This window comes from Aedes aegypti, chromosome 3, assembly GCF_002204515.2.
Source record: "Aedes aegypti strain LVP_AGWG chromosome 3, AaegL5.0 Primary Assembly, whole genome shotgun sequence".
NCBI classification, from domain to species: domain Eukaryota; kingdom Metazoa; phylum Arthropoda; class Insecta; order Diptera; family Culicidae; genus Aedes; species Aedes aegypti.
In genome coordinates this window covers 262,879,652-262,896,546 of record NC_035109.1, presented here as the reverse complement: position 1 = coordinate 262,896,546, position 16,895 = coordinate 262,879,652, and the positions used below count along the sequence as shown (strand labels likewise).

At 40.2% G+C, this 16,895-nt stretch overlaps 1 protein-coding gene across 13 annotated transcripts in view; it reads right to left on the bottom strand.

Annotated features, from left to right (window-relative positions):
- Positions 1 to 16,895, bottom strand: part of LOC5571120 (protein muscleblind) — a 353,898-nt gene that overhangs the window by 320,599 nt on the left and 16,404 nt on the right. For 12 of the 13 annotated variants that reach the window (XR_002501876.1, XR_002501877.1, XM_021851941.1 and 9 more), the window contains exon 2: positions 7,912 to 7,954. The exons of the other annotated variant lie outside the window; for it this stretch is intronic. The gene's annotated coding sequence lies outside the window, so the exon portion shown is untranslated. The remainder of the gene's footprint in view (positions 1 to 7,911; positions 7,955 to 16,895) is intronic. 13 annotated transcript variants of the gene reach the window in all.

Sequence of the window (16,895 nt, the reverse complement as noted above, 5' to 3'; positions counted from 1 at the left end):
AAAGTGATTAAATAATTGAAAAAGTATCAGTCATTTTATCAATAATCCATATGCGCAATCCAACTTTTGTCGCCTCAGTCAACTCGTCTTCCCTTTCCCGATACATAAAATTAGCACAATTTTATTTTTTATTAAATCAAAACTTTTATAGCAAACTCTGTTTTTCACCCGAGGTCATCAAAACTGTCAGCAAAGCCATATATGTATTTGCTTGAGGAATATAATTAAGCTGGAAGTCACAATAAGCCAATTGGCCATAAGTAGAGTTACCAACACATAACAATCACTTCGCCATAAAGGAATTCCTTAAAGCAAATTTATTTTATTATCTTTATTATCGAGACTTTCAGCCCTCAATTTAAAGCAAATTTTTCCTTCCGTTTTATTCCTAATTTCCGCATTAAACAATCTTTCCCACGTCCGTATGCTGCAAGACAGAAATCAAAGAAATATACCGAGTACTTTCTCCGAATGCTTCCATCAGATGAAGATCAGCAGTTCATTACGAAGAACGATGATATTTCAAAAGAATAGTAAATAATAAAAACATTATATTAACATCGTTAAACAATGAAATAACTTCTTTAGTAGTTTTTTGAAGAATGATGAAATTTTCAAAGAATAATAAATTCACTAGAGATAAATATTTCAGGCAATGTACAAATACCTACATTTTAAACTAAACGTCATTCGACCAAAATAAATGTTTTAGAGCAATTCGACCAAATGTCCATTCGACCAAATGTACTTTCGACCAAATGTACTTTCGACCAAATGTCATTCGACCAAACGTCATTCGACCAAATGTCATTCGACCAAATGTCCTAAAGTATAGAAGAATGTTGCGATTTTCGAATCTATGACATTTGGTCGAAAGACATTTGGTCGAATGACATTTCGTCGAATGACGTTTGGTCGAAAGTACATTTGGTCGAAAGGACATTTCGTCGAATGGACATTTGGTCGAAAAGGTTTAATTGTAACAGAAACCATAAGACATTTGATTGAACTGACAGTTCGGGGAAAGAACATGTGTTCGAATCTAAACAGTATGGAAGCAAATTTTTACGTTTAGTCTCATTATCGTCGAGAGTAGCATTTTTTCGCTAATATGCAGAGTTATTGAATAATTGAAACAAGTATCAGCCATTTTACTGCTGCTTTTCCATTTAGGCATGATCTGCGAGTTGGGATTAGCTGATCTTAAATGAAGACATGCCAACTTTTGTTCCTCAGCCAACTCGTCTTTCCTTACCCGATATATAGAATAAAGACAATTTTCTTATTCAGTTATTCAAAGCTCCTACCGTAAACCCTGTAATGCACCCAATGTGATCAACACCGACAGCAAAGTCATATATTTGCTTGAGGAATGTTATTAAGCTGGAAGTCACAATAAGCCAATTGGTCATAGGCGAGAAACTGACATATAACACTCTTTTCGCCATAAAGATTTTCCTTGAAGCATTTTTTTCTGCCGTTTAAAGTCTGATTTACGCATCAAAAAATCATACCCACGTCCGTAAACTGCAAAACCCGAAATTTGGTACATCAGATGAAGTTTATTATCAGTAGTTTATTACGAAGAACGATGACGTTTAAAAAGAGTACCGTAAAACGGGGTAACTTTGATAGTTTTTTCGAAGAAAACTTGAATATTTATGCTTGCTGTTTCAAAGAATTATAATTTATATTTTTAAAACAAGTACTGGCATCCTGGCTATCGATTGCAGATGATAGATTGCCAAAAGATTTATTCTGAATAGATATATAATTTTTCTTAAAATCGAAAGTCAGTTTTCTGTTTTGGGGTAACTTTGATAATGGAGTATAAATCGAACAAAATTGAATCAATTACGGAACATTTATAGGGCGTTGCATACCTCTAGGCGTTTAACGCTATATGGAAATTTCTGACTTAGATTACAAAAATGGTCCCAGTTTGTGAAGATGCTTTTCGCTAAAAGATTTGAGACCATATTCATGTTCTATGATAACTAGGCTGTCAATGATAAGTGACCAACTATTCAAAACTACATAAAATAGCGATCGTAGAACAGATTGTTTGTGAGCGTTTCAAAAATGCTAAAATCTGATCAATTTTCAATATTTGCGTATAAATCTTCAAATGCACATGATTCCAACGAAAATAGCTTTCCCATGAAGTGTCTTACTAATACTTTTTACTTTTGCATTCGTTTTGCTTAACTGGTTATCAGAAACCTTGTTATTTCATTTAGTGTGTGATGGGTCTCTCACTATCAAAGTTACCCGCATTATCAAAGTTACCCCGTTTTACGGTAATTAATTTAACAAATCATTATGCATCGTTGAGCAGTTTGACAAAGAATGATGATATTTTAAAAGAATAATAAATTCACTAGATCTAAATATTGCAGTCAATGTACAAAAAACTAATTCCATAAAGATCATCAGTATAATCATCGAAATCCTAGATATCGGGATATTACTCACTAAATAATACATATATGTATCGAATTGAAAATATGACTGCAAATAAATATCCCGTTTTTTCATTCAACAACAGGTAATATTTCAGATTATTCAAAAGAATACGTTATCTTACCAAATTTGCAAAACTTAGAGAACAATAATCAATTTTACCAAATGATCTTTCAATGAACCATTTCAAAATAAGCTTTCGACCAAATGTCCATTCGACCAAATGTCCTTTCGACCAAATGTACTTTCGACCAAATGTCATTCGACCAAACGTCATTCGATCAAATGTCATTCGACGAAATGTCCTTAAGCCGCGATTTTCAAGGTCGAACTTACGGAAATTAAAAGACGACTGCAGAAGAGTTAATATGAATGTTCCCTCAGAATACAGATGTAGAACAAGATTTGTTTCACATGGGATTTTAAAAACTGCGATCTCAATATTATGTTCAAGCTTAGTTACATGAGTTGTACAGTGTGACAGTTATGCGTAGAAACTCAATAGCAGAACGTTTATGCGTAGAAATTCATCAATGGGACAAATAGTCTGGAGTTTCCGAACAAAGTTGTTTTTTTGTAAGTGTTATCCAAAACTTTACGTGAAAATGTACTGCTAGATGGCAAAATGTTAAAATTAACAAAAGCAGCATGGGATAATTATGCTTATAACGACAGTACCCCCCCTTTTCTTCACCCCTGAACATACCACCGTTTGATATCATCATCAGCCAGAGTGCATGGAAAAAATAAAAGTGGAGTTTCATTAAAGTTAAAGAACCTTTCGGTTCGTTACGGCAGTGCCACCTCCAGCTTCAGTTTGTGTCGCCTGCTCGAAGAACCAAGACGAAGACGACGACCATGGCGTTCCACTCTTGCTACATTATTCATGACGAGTTTTTCTCATTTTCAGCTTTCTATAAAGGCTTGAATTTCTGGCGTCGTTTTCCCTACCTTAATTCTACCGGCCTACGGTGTGTGCATCCCCGGGGGAGTCATCAACAGAATATTGAAAATAGATCAGCTCCTCCGGTGTCCTCCCACTCTCTTCCACACACCCCTTCAAGAGAAACTAATGCCGTGTCACCGGTGGTCGTTGTGCGCTGCTGCGGTGGGCTTCTTGCGAGGTGCGAAGATCAGCCCAAAATCGAGGAAGTTTTCCCAATAAGAATAAGGAAATCGAAACCGAACGCTTTCCCCACCCGCTTTGCACTCTTTCCCATCTCGTCTTACAGCACAAGCAAATGGGGAAGAACCCTTGCACGGTTCCATGAAAACATATTGGATGGAAGAAGTGTCATCCTCCTTCTCCGCCCGACCGAGGCGCGTTTTCCACGTCGATTTGCGATCGGAAGCTCGACGACACTCGATGGAAGCCCATCAGCAGGCGACGCTCGAGTCGAAGGAGGTGCGGCGTCGAAGTGACATGTGTCCCCAATACCTCCCCCATTCCCAGTACACGATTATGATGATGATGGCTGTACGAAGACGTCGTCGGTTACGTAGCTGTTGTTACAAGGTACCATCCAACTGCAGCACGGAAGATGTTATTCCTGAAGTGCCCCCGATGCGAAAAGGACGATGACACTCTCCTTCCAGAAGATGGTGATGCGATGTGCCATTGGAAAATGTTGTAGAAAATTGCCATATAAATGCGAGCGGTGGTCGTCGTCGTCTTCAACGTTGAAGACGGTGGAAACACAAACATCCTGGTGGCATAGGCTTCAAAGGATTTGGATGACTTGGGACGTTGATGGAGCTTGCAGATTTGGGAATTTCAGGAGTGCCACTGACTGCATTTAACTGCAGGATGAATTTTGTTCGTTTTTTTTTTTGTTTGAAACAATCTTTAATGGTTAAGGTAAATTGACGATGATATATTAACTTTAAAGATGCCATATTAGAAGAGAAAGATAGTTAAAAAGAAAAATTGCCAGATATGAAGTTAAGAAGATTGAAAAATAGAAATGCAAGTATAGGAAGATATAAAAACAGGAAGATAGGAAGGTAAGAAAATAGAGAGATAGGAAAATAGGACGAAATGAAGATAGGAAGATATGAGGATAGGAAGAAATAAAGATAGGAATATAGCAAGAAAGGTAGATGGGAAGATAGGAAGAAAGGAAGATACAAATATAGCAAAATAGGAAGATTGTAAGATTGGAAGAAATGAAGATAGGAAGAAAGGAAGATAGGAAAATTGGAGGATAGAAAGTAGTTTTCAAGAGTTTATAGCGGTTCTGAAAAAGTTCATAGAATCAAAGATTTAAACAGTGTACTCAAGGGGTTGTCATCAGGTTTTCAAATATGTTCTTCCATGGGTTCTGAAGAAATAATTCGATATCCTTAGTACTTCCACAAGAACAATCATAGATGTCCGACGGATTTTCAAAAGTCTTCATAAATCCGCAAATTTGCAAGAAGTTTTAAAGGGTTAAGTTGTTGACCGCGGTACCCAGGATTTTCAAGTGAGTTTTCAGGAAAACTAAGGAGATTTCCAGGGGTTCCCAAAGCCCTTGGAAGATTTCGTGACTTTTTAGAGTAATTTCCAAGTATTTTTCACTTATATTGAAATATTATCAAAAACATCTCCGAAGGTGCTTCTGAAGGTTTGCATAAATTTTCATGGGATACTTGAAATCTTTGAACATCTCTTGGACGCTCATGATATTTCTTTTAAAATCTCCAAGTGTCAAATCTACTAAAAGCAATAATTCTTAAAGATTCCACATGGATCATTTACGATGCCTCAGGAGTACATAAGTTTTCAAAAAGAGATCGAAAGGATTTGCTCGAAATCTCATAGGTGTTCAGAAAGTTGCATAAATTTTCAAGGTGCTTCATGGGGTTCCCGAAAAATATCAGATGATTGCATGAGGTCCTCACGAATTTGCAAGGTTTGGAAAAACTTCTCAATGTTATGAAATACGCTATATTTAATCTACCAGATGTCAAAGTTTGCCGGATGTATTATGATACCTATGACCTTTTTCTTATTAAAACAATAGATTTGTAGAATGGTTTTGTCTGGTTAAATTCTGTTCCTGGTCCAGTGTGTAGTGCACAATGGTCCGAATCGACAATTTTGCAGGAAAAAGCTGTTTTTTCAGTTTACGTCGATTTTAAACGCATGATGTTTTCAGAGAAGTTATTCATAATTGAATTTTGAATCTTGAAAAAAGTTGAATAGGGTGGCCCGCAGTAGCGTAGCTAGGGAGTGCGGTGGGTGCGCCCTGGGTCCTTAGGGGCCTTGAAAACATGGTGAAAATTTCTCACAGCATTATAAATTGAGTTTTCGACAAACTGAAATTATTGAGGCAAGGAAAATCATTTTCAGAGGGGACCCAATTTTACGAATCGGGGCCCCTTTATTATCTAGTATATCGATAAAGGTAGTATTATTTCAGAACAGTACTTTTGAACAGAACTAACATAAAAATACATCGTGCTGCTAATCTTCGAAAATCAAAGGGCCCTGTATAACTAAAGCTTGAGGAAGCCAGGTTTGAGAATATTTTATTATGAGAAATGTCCTGAACCAAATCGAAATGAATATTTGTACGCAATATATTAAACATTCTTGAAAATTACCAAAGCATATTTCGATAACGCGAATAAAGGTGAACAAAGGACTCTAAAAACTCTTTTTAAGCAAAATATCTTATCCATCTAATGATCCTTTTCCTTTTTTGCATTGCAATGATTCTTTATGAAAATTCTTGAAGTGATCAGGAATCCTTCTAGAGATTTGTTCAGAGCTTTTTTCAGGTAAAGAAAGATATTCTAAGAGAATTTCCTTAAAAATTTGCTCCAGCAAATCCTTAAGAACGGAAGCAACGGAATTACAACGAAAATTCTTTTATAAATTCTTATACTTGTAACGATTTCTCCAGGTATTGCCCTAAGATACCAAAAAAAAAATCCTACTGAAATGAACAGAAAAATAACGGAGGTTTATTCTACGATTAGTGTGATTCGTGTAAAAATTATTTCGAGAAATCATACAAGAATTCCTTGGAAACTTATCCTTGCAATTTTTCAGGAATACTTTCAGCCGTTTTCAGAATCAATCCTTAAATAATTACTCCACAGATTATCCCAGAAATTGCTTCATGATTTCTTCCAGGGATTACTCCACAAAATCTTTAAGAAATTTTTCCAAGAATTTCAAATAAATCCAATCAAGGATTCCTCATAATTTTGTCCAAAATTTAAGAATTGCTTTCGAAGATTTCTGGAACTATTTTTGAAGTTATTCCTCCTTGGATTCTTCAATTTAAAATTTATTCTGCTCAAACACAAAACCCAACAACAATTATTCCTGTAGCCCTTCAAAGAGTTTTACTGGAGATTTTCCAAGGATTCCCTCTAATAAATTGTGGGGTAGTTTTTCAATTATTTCATTATTAATTTCTTTTGAGACTCATCCAAGACTTTCTCAAGAGTCCAGAAGAGGTACGGAAATCTTGAAAAAAAAACTTTTCCCCTGTATGCATTTATCATGTATTTCATAAGTTATGGCTTTACAATTTCGTTTAGATATATTTTTAGGTTTTTTTTTTGAAGGAATGTGGTCTTCAGTAGATTGCAAATTTTTAATTCTTGTGATTTTGAAGTTATAAGCAAATTAAGCGAAGAACTATTAAATCTTTCGATGTCCATTACTAATGGGTTTGGGTCGATATTTTTTTCTCATTTAACGGCATTCAAAAGAATGTGCATCAGGCAACTGTTGCTGCAAAAACTGTGAGAACGTCACTTATGTAAATTAAGAAAATTCACTTAAAAACCCTCTAAACTCGATTTTAAACTTATCGAAGTGCTTACCTAAGCAAAGTTGTAGGTTTTAACTGGATCTGTAACTTTTCCACACACAGCTATTTGAAGAAAGCCTTAAATTCCATCAAACAAAAAAGTTTGCGTAAAAATTGAAACTGGCAACCCTATTCAACTTTTTTCTTAGAAGATGCAAAACTCTTTTTTTAATTATGAATGCAAAACTCAATTATGAATAGTTTCTCTGAAGACATCATACGTCTAAAATCGACGAACAGAGAAAACAAAATTGCTAAATTGTCGATACGGACCATTGTGCAGTGGTCCTTAGTGGAATCTCAGAAGTTATCAACATTAAATAATGTTAATTAACGAATTTCGATGGCAGTTAACCAATTTTAGAATAAATGACGGTAAAACAAAGCCAGAGTCTAATGATTTGATAAACCGAACGCTTCAGTTCTTGATATTTACGTGAAATTCACTGAAGTTTATTACATTAGTGTACTCTTCTACTACTACACTTATTTTTTTAACTGGATTTTGGGAATTCGAAAAAAATGTTGTGTTGTTTTAAATTAATTATTTTAAAGTTTTGTTTGTCCCCAATAGCGATTTCAGTTTATTCTAAAACAGAGGATTTTTGATTCTCAGATCTATTTGTTCAATACTCACACAAGCCACCAGTTTATGATTGTGTTCTGTTCAAGCAACGTACCTGAAATAAAAACAAAAACAGTTATTAGAAAAGTTAATATTAGTTAAGTTTTATAGAAATAATTTTATAGAAATAACTCAATTTGTTCTATGTCATTCACAAGACTTCAATCCCTGACTTCAAATACTATTTCATTATTTCCTCGAATTTTTTCGTCATTTTTAGTATTTCGTGGACCTTATTTATTTTAACCGTATACCAGTCACATGCGTTTACTGATTTCACGCATCTTGAAAACAGATCGCTTTTCATACACAGCTCAAGCGAGGTGGCGCTGGCGATGGCCAAATTAGAAACCGCTCTCAAATTAAGAACATCATTGACTTATAACAAGTTAAGTACAAGACAATTCAAAGACACGCATAAGTGATGAATCAATTAGTTGTAGCATGGTTGTTATTCTTGAAATCTATAAATTTAATTTTATTTAAAATTAATTTGAATTTAGCAAACCACATTAAAACAGCGTAAAAAAATTTGAAACGTTATAAATAATTTTCTAAGTTTTACATCAAACTTTTACCGAATCATAGCACACAGCTAATGATTTGGAAAATTTCATATTCCAATGCGATAAATGATAATATCATTGCCTCTTGCTCGACAGGGAGGAATATCGCATTAAGTGCTACAGAATGTTTGCATGAGCCTGCCTTCGTGGATGGTGTGTTGTTCCCAGAAGCGTACAGAGTACGAGTGAAACATATTCCAATAATGTTACTTCGCTCCTCTGCGCCTACCCCCCTCTCTGATGATTCAATTCAGCTCATCGTTTCCCCCGGAGTAGGTGAAGATAATGTTGAGGAAAATATCGACACATTCTGGCACCGATAGAGGGAAATAAATGGTGCTACCATATGCGCTTCGGATGTAGGAAGATGAGCGTGGCAAAACACACACGAACACCTCTCTGGAGAACGAAACTAGTGAAAGTGAACCCAATATCATCTATGCTAAATTTAGCAACAACCGAACAACTGTGCCGGTTTGCGTAGGCAGCCCGAACGATTGTATCGTTAGTTTGCATTGGAGATCAATTTAAAGCCAAAGTTTGCGAAAACTTTCCGAGCGTAATTATAGCAGTAGAATGATACCGACACAGCAGCAGCTTATTATTCAGTTATGTGTAATAACGCTTGTTAACTTTGGCAGTGGGGGGTGCGCGCTAAAGTGTCCTTGTTCGGAGTCAAAACTTGGAAAATCACTTCACCATCAGTGTGGGAGAGCGCCCTCTCGCGCGACAACGAGAACGACGACGATGGTATCAAAAGATAAACTTTTACGTCGAACAAGTTCCGTTTTTTTTATAAACTCCTTACAAAGCGAGTAACAAAAGATTTGAAGGAAACTTTTTCGTGTGTTGGGGAAGAGTGAAGAAAGGATTGACAAAGTGAGTACATTTGACCTCGAAATTCTAAGAAAGTAATTTAACCTGACAATTTGAGGCGGAATCATTTTTTTTATTTGTTAACTGAACGAGTAACGTTAAACATACGATTAAGATTCTTTAGAGTAACTATTCTATGTCCTTTTTAAGCCTTGTGGTAACGTCCGCGGCGTATGCTGAATGTGTCTGGGTTCGAAACCCATACGGGTTCTTTTTTTTTTAACGGAATTTACTATACTGAGGTATACCGCCCTTTTAAGTCTGTTCCATATGAATAGGTAATCAAGCAAAGATTAGACTGATATGTAATTTCAAGCAATGTACCATTCTCATCCTTTCCTCATCCTTGGTGGTAAAATCCGTCGTAAAACGAATTGCGTCCATTCTCGAAATTAAAGGTATAACTTTCGGTGTTTTTATTCCACATCGCCCGCATAGCTATGCCCAAAAAGCACACCATCTTCGACGCACCAAAAGCCAACGACTCCGCTGCAGAACCAGAATCGCTTGAAAATTGAATATAAAACAAGCATTCCAAGTTTTACATCCCGGCGCGATAATAACGGCGTTCCGTGTGGCAACCGCCGTCGTCGTCAGCTGATTGGTAACCATAACCATTTCAAGGGGCAATTCGGCATTCACTGCCACGCTAGGATGCTGTCCTCCACCCCCAAAATGAAATTCGGCAGAATCGTGCTTTGATGCAGGGCGGCTTCGGTATAATTGGTGAAAACAAGAAAGCCATAACACGCAGCCCGTTTCATGCGGCACGAGAATTTGAATCGGGCAATCTTGCTTTTTATCGTTCGAAAATGAGCCGGAAGTGCCGTTGTGTTTGTGTTTGTTGGTTCTTTGTTTGGTGAAATTACCGTTGCGCAATTGGTAAGTATTCAGCCGAATGCGTGTTCGAGACTCCTTCTAGGGATTTTGGACGATTTTGAGATACTTCGTACCTTCGCAAACAATAATTTTTAGACTTTATTTATCTATTTCTTTTACTACTTTGAGAACTTGTTTAGAATTTTCTAACAAATTTTGTTGATTTTGTCCATATAGAACATTGACTACAATGTTGGACATGTTGTTGACTACAATCTTGGCCATGTTGTCAATGTTGGTATCTGTGCATCTGCACCTCTATTAAGCTCTTATCGTTTTCCCGCTCTGTACTCTTTTTTTTCTGTTTCTGTTTGGGATGAACCACTGCGACCAGTTTTCTTTGATCTATTGTGGTATACCCGTGTCCTTTGTTTAGTGCATGTCGTTCTACTCCATTACTATTGAGAAATAATGAAGTAGTCGTTTTTTATACAAATATCATTCTTTACCATTTTGCATAGAGTCTATTTAGAAAAAGATCCGCTTTTTATACCTTTTGGAGAAAACAGTTTATCACCATTAAACTCTCAAAAGCGCGCCCCTTAATCAGGTTCGGTCACTAAGCTGGTTGAATGATACTGATTTTGACCATGCATCGGTACTCTAGCGTATCAAATTATTGCTTCTACTTATAATGTTCAAAGTCGTTTTTTGAAACTGTGAACAGGTTTCATCGCATGAGACATTTAGATTCCTTGAAAAAAGAAGCTTATTTTAGAAGTTAGGACGTCTGCTACTCCACTGATTCGGAATCGTTTCCCTCCTAGATATCGAAAGATAAACTCTTTAACCCGGAAAGTACTTGTCTCATGAGTTGAAACCAACCTCAAATGCTGATTGAGCCATTTTTACACTTCGACCTCCTCATCATCTAGGACAAATAGGTGGGTTTTAGTCGCTTGTTACTCTCTTATAGTCTTCCGACCGTAACTTATAGGTATTCACAAGAACAGATACAACTAGAGTACAATATGGTAGATCTTACCCCGTAACGCACCACGAAAAGGTGATCTACCAGCGTTACGGGTAGCTCTGAACTCTTGCACTCTGCGCAGTCTTCCACTGGTTTGCTCAAGCATGTTAAGCAAACTGCCTTTTCATCTTCCTCCGCTTCTCTGTCTCCTTCCGTCGTTCAGCCTCTTCTTCCCTTCTCGCTTCCTTCTCCTCTTGACTTCTCCCGGCGTTGGAGGTTGTCACCAGGCAGGCACTGCTCTTTGCCCCTCGGTTCGCTCCTCTTCCCGCCAGTTTCTCTGCAAGATATACGTTATCACCACCTCCATACAGTTCACCATATTCCAAAAGTAAGGATCGCTTACTGTTTTGCTTACCATTATGTCTGCATTGAAGTCCTGTCCAAAAGCAGCCGCTGCCCTGCTTCGTTCCATGTTGAACCTCGGGCAATCGAAGACAACATGTTCGGGCATTTCCTCTTTCTCTCACAACACACGGTACTGAACGGTGACAGCGCGTGGCCGAACCGCTGCAAACACTGTTTGAAGCAACTGGACCTGACAGAACTGTGTCAGGTGGAAGTTCACTTAGCCAAGCTCTCTGTTTACCCAGGTCGACACTTTCGGGATGAATCTGTGGGTCCACCTAACTTTCTCAGAGGCATCCCATTCTTGCTGCCACTTGACCAGCGAGCCGATCCTCGCCAATTTCCTCACCTGTCTAGCGCGTCTCTGCCAATGACACTCGATGTTTTCTCCCAGGATGATCAGCTTGTCCCGATTGCGCTTGGTTTGCAGTGCTGCACCCCAGGCCGGAACTCCGTATTTCAGTATCGACGAAGCTAGCGTATGCCAGAAGACGCCTCCTACTGCTTCTCGGACCATGAGTATTCGGCATGATCATTGTAAGTGCGTTGGTAGCCTTTGCCGCCTTCTCACTTGCATAGTCGACCTGTCTGTTGAAGTTTAGCTGATCGTCTATCATCACGCTCAGGTGTCTGAGCGACCGCGGCAGCGCGCTGTGATGCTATGACATGTCCGCCGACGGTAATCTCAGCGTGCTGAACCGCTTTGCGATTACTGACTAATAGCACCTCCGATTTGTGGTGGGCTATCTTTAGCACATCCACTTCCTCCAGCGTTTCACCTATTACTGTAAGCACGACGTCATCAGCAAAGCCGACGATCTCGACGCCCATGGGTAACTCCAGTGATAGAACCCCGTCGTACATCCCATTCATCAGCGTCGGACCCAGTATGGAACCTTGTGGAACTCCCTCAGTATCTCTTAACTCCTTTCGGCCTGCGTCAGTTGCATACACCAACACCCGTTTCTCGAAGTAGTTCTGCAGAATCCAGCACAGATAGACAGGAACTCGCATTCTATGCTGCGCTGAGGCGATGGCCTTCCAACTGGTGCTATTGAACGCGTTCTTATCGTCGATCATAACTACAGCGCAGCAACGAATATCTCTTCGTTTTTGCTTCAATAGCTTCTCGACCCTCCCCAGGACCGTTCCAATTTTATCTATCGTCGACTTTCCGGAACCCGAACTGCCTTTCCATGAGCAAGCATATAGGTCTGTATGATGATGGATCACCAGGTGGTTTTCCTGGTATCGGTAGCAGCTCCAGCTTCTGGACGTCCAGATACCTGGGGAGTGACCTTCGTCCAGGCATTTATGCATCACCTTCATTTCTGCATTCGGCTACGCTAAGATCGCAGCTTTAAGTGCCACATTCGATGTTCCATCCGGTCCGGGGGCCTTTCTCACCTTCAATGCTTTCGCCGCTGGTACAAACTCGTCATTGGAAACCTGACGATCTTCGGCGTTTGCTTCTTCCTCGTCGACATACGGTGTGGGGGACCACGATATCAGATCGTGCGCTGGGAAGAGACCCATAGTGCACGTTTCAACTGGCATTGATGGACCCTTGACTTCTGCTATGAACACTAGATAAGCGTCCCCCCAGGGGTTGGCGTCAGCCGCTCGGCACAGCTCCTTGTAGCACTCATACTTGCTCAGCGTTATCTCACGTTTCCCTGCTTGGAATACGACTTCTACGTTGCTTGCTCTCTGGTAACGCCTTCTGGCTTCAAGGCAAGCAGTGCGGAGGGCGTTGAGTGCCTCTTTCTACCAGTCTGGGAGACGTCTCGAACGTTGCGGGGATCCCGTTTTCGTAGCTTCGTCGTATCACTTGCCCTTGCCATCGCTGTTATCAGCCCTACCGCATTCAAATTCAGGGCATCACTGTCGGTGCGAAATGCCTCAATGTCGAAAGCCTTCGTCGTCCACTGCCGGTCGCAAATTGTGTTCCTCTGCACTGCCGCAGTATTCCGCTGGCCAATCCTGTAGCGTATCGACTGGTGATCACTATGGGTGTACTCTTCGCTTACCGTACAGTTCAAAATGTTAGGTCGATGATCGACTCCCGTCCGTCTTTCCGAAATGTGCTAACGGAGCTTCCAGTAGGTTGTAACCTCTGGCGCTGATTACCCTGTTACCCCACTCCACGGCTCATGCATTGAAGTCACCTCCAATCAGCACTGATTTTCGACCAACTAGCTCGTCGGTCAACTCCTCCAACATCCGATTAAATTCTTCGATCGTCCTTCTTGGAGGCACGTTAAGCATTTAGAACATTTAAGTATTTGAGCTGATAACCACTTCCTGGATAGGAAACCTACCCGTCCCTTGTATCGCCGCTGTGCCTGTGCTATCCACCACCCAATTATTGAGTGGTACTCGATACTGTTCAGCTATTATCGCAACGTCGTGCTTAGTTTCTGTTGTTGACTGCCTCAACAGTTGCTGTGCGGTTTCGCAGTGATTCAGGTTGATCTGCGTTACCGTAGGGCTGCTCTCGCCTTTTGGTATTTACGGCAGTTGAAGCTGCCCGTCCTACGGGTGTTTCCTTCGTTCGGTGAGCAGAGCAAGCACCTTGGTCGATTCTTGCAGTCTTTCCCAAAGTGACATATTTCTCCACATTTCCTGCACAGTTCGATTCTGTGCCTTAAAGCTCGCCGCCAGGTGTCCGAAGTCCATGCACTTGAAGCACCGTATTGCATTGGAGGCCTACCTGCTCGCCTACGAGTCGCCGTCGTACGACTTTCTCAGACCACGGCCTCCTCTCCAAGGCTGCATTACTTATGCAGCCCCTCATTCTCCTCGTCCACGGTTGTTATCTCGTCCAGATATCTGCACTTAACAACGGCTTCCTGAGTACATGCTCTTACGTCAGCCTCGTTTGCGACTAGCTCTTGATAGACCGAGCTCTTGATCGCTCGGTCACGCCGCGTTTTAACCACGTTTTCTCCGAAAGCCTTTAGGTTCGCATCGTCCTTAACTGCTCGAAGAATATCTGCGTACATGGTTTGGTCGTTTGCCTTAACAAGTATGGCATCCCACTTCGACCACTCACGCTGCGCGCGTCTCATCCCTTACTTCTTCCCGTGTTTTCTCTTCTCCACCTTCTCTTTCTGTTTCTTTTTTATCTTTGGTGTTGACGACGCTTTGTCATCCGTCATCGTTCCCGTCCTTTTCTGGCACACCTTTTCCTTGCTATTTGCGCTGCTTTTTTGGGACTTCCTCTTCACCTGGTTACTCTCTGTCTCACTTTTTCGTAAGTATGTCGCCTCGTGCCTTCGAGGTCCCAAGCTTGTCAGCCGCTGCTTGCTCCACAACCTTTTTCAGTGCCTTTTCGGCAAGCTCTGCTCTCCTTCTAAGCGCTTGCTGCTCGTTCATGGCAGCGTTGACAAAGGATTTTACACTTGTCAGCTTGCTCCTGATCGCGGTCTGTACATTGTGGCGATCCTTGACGAACGGGATGAGTTTATCGACCTTATTCTTCATCTCCGTCAACCTTGAGTGTTCAGAATGTTGCCCTCCTTGAGCAGCGTTGTTGCTCGATTTCGGTGTGTACACTGGATTCTGAATCCCTAATCCTCCAGGTAGTCCTTGTGTCTCACATTGCTTCGAGCTACAGCTACAAGTCGGTAGATTCTCCATGGTATGCACCGGCGGACGTCACACCTTACCGGTTTTCGGACGTCCTCGATTCCTGCTGTGTTGAACTCCATTGTATCGGCATTGTTTTGGAAATTCTCCATTTTCCGTTTAAGGATCTCAGATTTTAGTCCTAAAAATAGTGTTTGTTATTAAAAAAAAACAAGTGCAGTGTTCCTCATCGGATCGAATCTTTGAAAACGATTTGAGATAACGCTATTGCCTGTAATCTTTGAATATTCCCGAGGAAATAACTACCACAAGATCATCACTAATGTAAATTGCTTGTGTCGCCCTCCTTGAGTTATACAAACCAGAGAGCATACATTTTGATTTCTTTGACATTCTGTGGATTCTATAGTTGTTGCTGAGTGAGTGACGTGAATGTCTCTGTGGAGCCTTAAGGAATGACTTCAGTAGAGACTTCTGTGAAGAGTAGTGCTGACTTTTCTGAGGAACTTACGTGTAGACTTTTGTGCATACTTGTTTGATGACTTCTGTGCAGACTGCTATTGTTACTTTTGTGACGACCTCTGGGGGCGTTGGAGGCTTCGCAGGAAACTTATATGGAGAGCTCTGAGGAGACCGTTAACAAATCTTCTTCGTGGCAGTCATGTTTTGCACAAATTCACTGCAATGTGTAATCTGAAAACTCCTTCGTGACTTCGGAGAACTTTCAGAAACTTGAAATTTGAGTAAGGCAGCATCCATTTATTACGTGACGCTAAAATTGGAAATTTGTGACCCCCCCCCCCTCCGTAACGCTTTTTGTATGGAAATTTTCAAAATTTTGTATGGGTCGTAACGCTTGAGCCTACCCCCTCCCCCCCCCTTCGAGCGTTACGTAATTTGTGGATGCCGCCTAAAAGGCTTTAGGTTTATGAAGACAAGGGATCTCTCGCAGATTAAACATTGAAATTTGTACTAACGCCAGATCAAACAATTAAGTACCAACGAGTGTTAGATCTTATTGGTCGTCAAGTCTACGAATATGACCTCTGAATTTCTAAGCAACGGTGATAACCTAGGCAGGCTCATTCATGAACGTTCTAACTAGTTTGAGCTTCTATGAAACTAATAACCAGCACGAGATGATCACTAACGCAAATGGTTTGTATCGCCCTCCCAACGTTTTACAAACTAGGGGAGCATTCCCATATTCTGTGGATTCGACACTATATCTTCAATGGTTATTGCTGAGAGAGAGTGACGTGAATATCTTTGGAGAGATCTCTTAGGAGACTTATGAGGAGACTTCCGTAGATATTTCTCCTCATAGAACTGCAGACTTCTGTAGAGATTTGTGCAAACTTGTTTGATGTGCAAACTTGTAAAGACTAAACTGAAACTTTTGTGGAGACTTATAGGCACTTTGGAGACTTCAGCGGAGACTTCTGGTGAAACTTATGAGGAAATCTTCCATAAAACATACCTCGTGCAAGTCATGTTTTGTACAAATCAAATGAAATTCCAAACGTGATATCTCCTTTTTGATTCTCTGACAGTCTTCAAAAACTTAGAATTTTGTGAAGCAAAAGGCTTATTAAGACAAAAAGGGACCACTCGCAGACTTCTATAATTTTGGGCATCCGAGATCTGCTTGTCCTTCAGGCCTACGAACATAACATCAGAGTTTTTGAGCAATGTTCATAACCACGTGTCGCAAATTTTCAGTGCTTTGCTCTTTCGAAACATCATCGAGATCTGCTGGTTAGTGG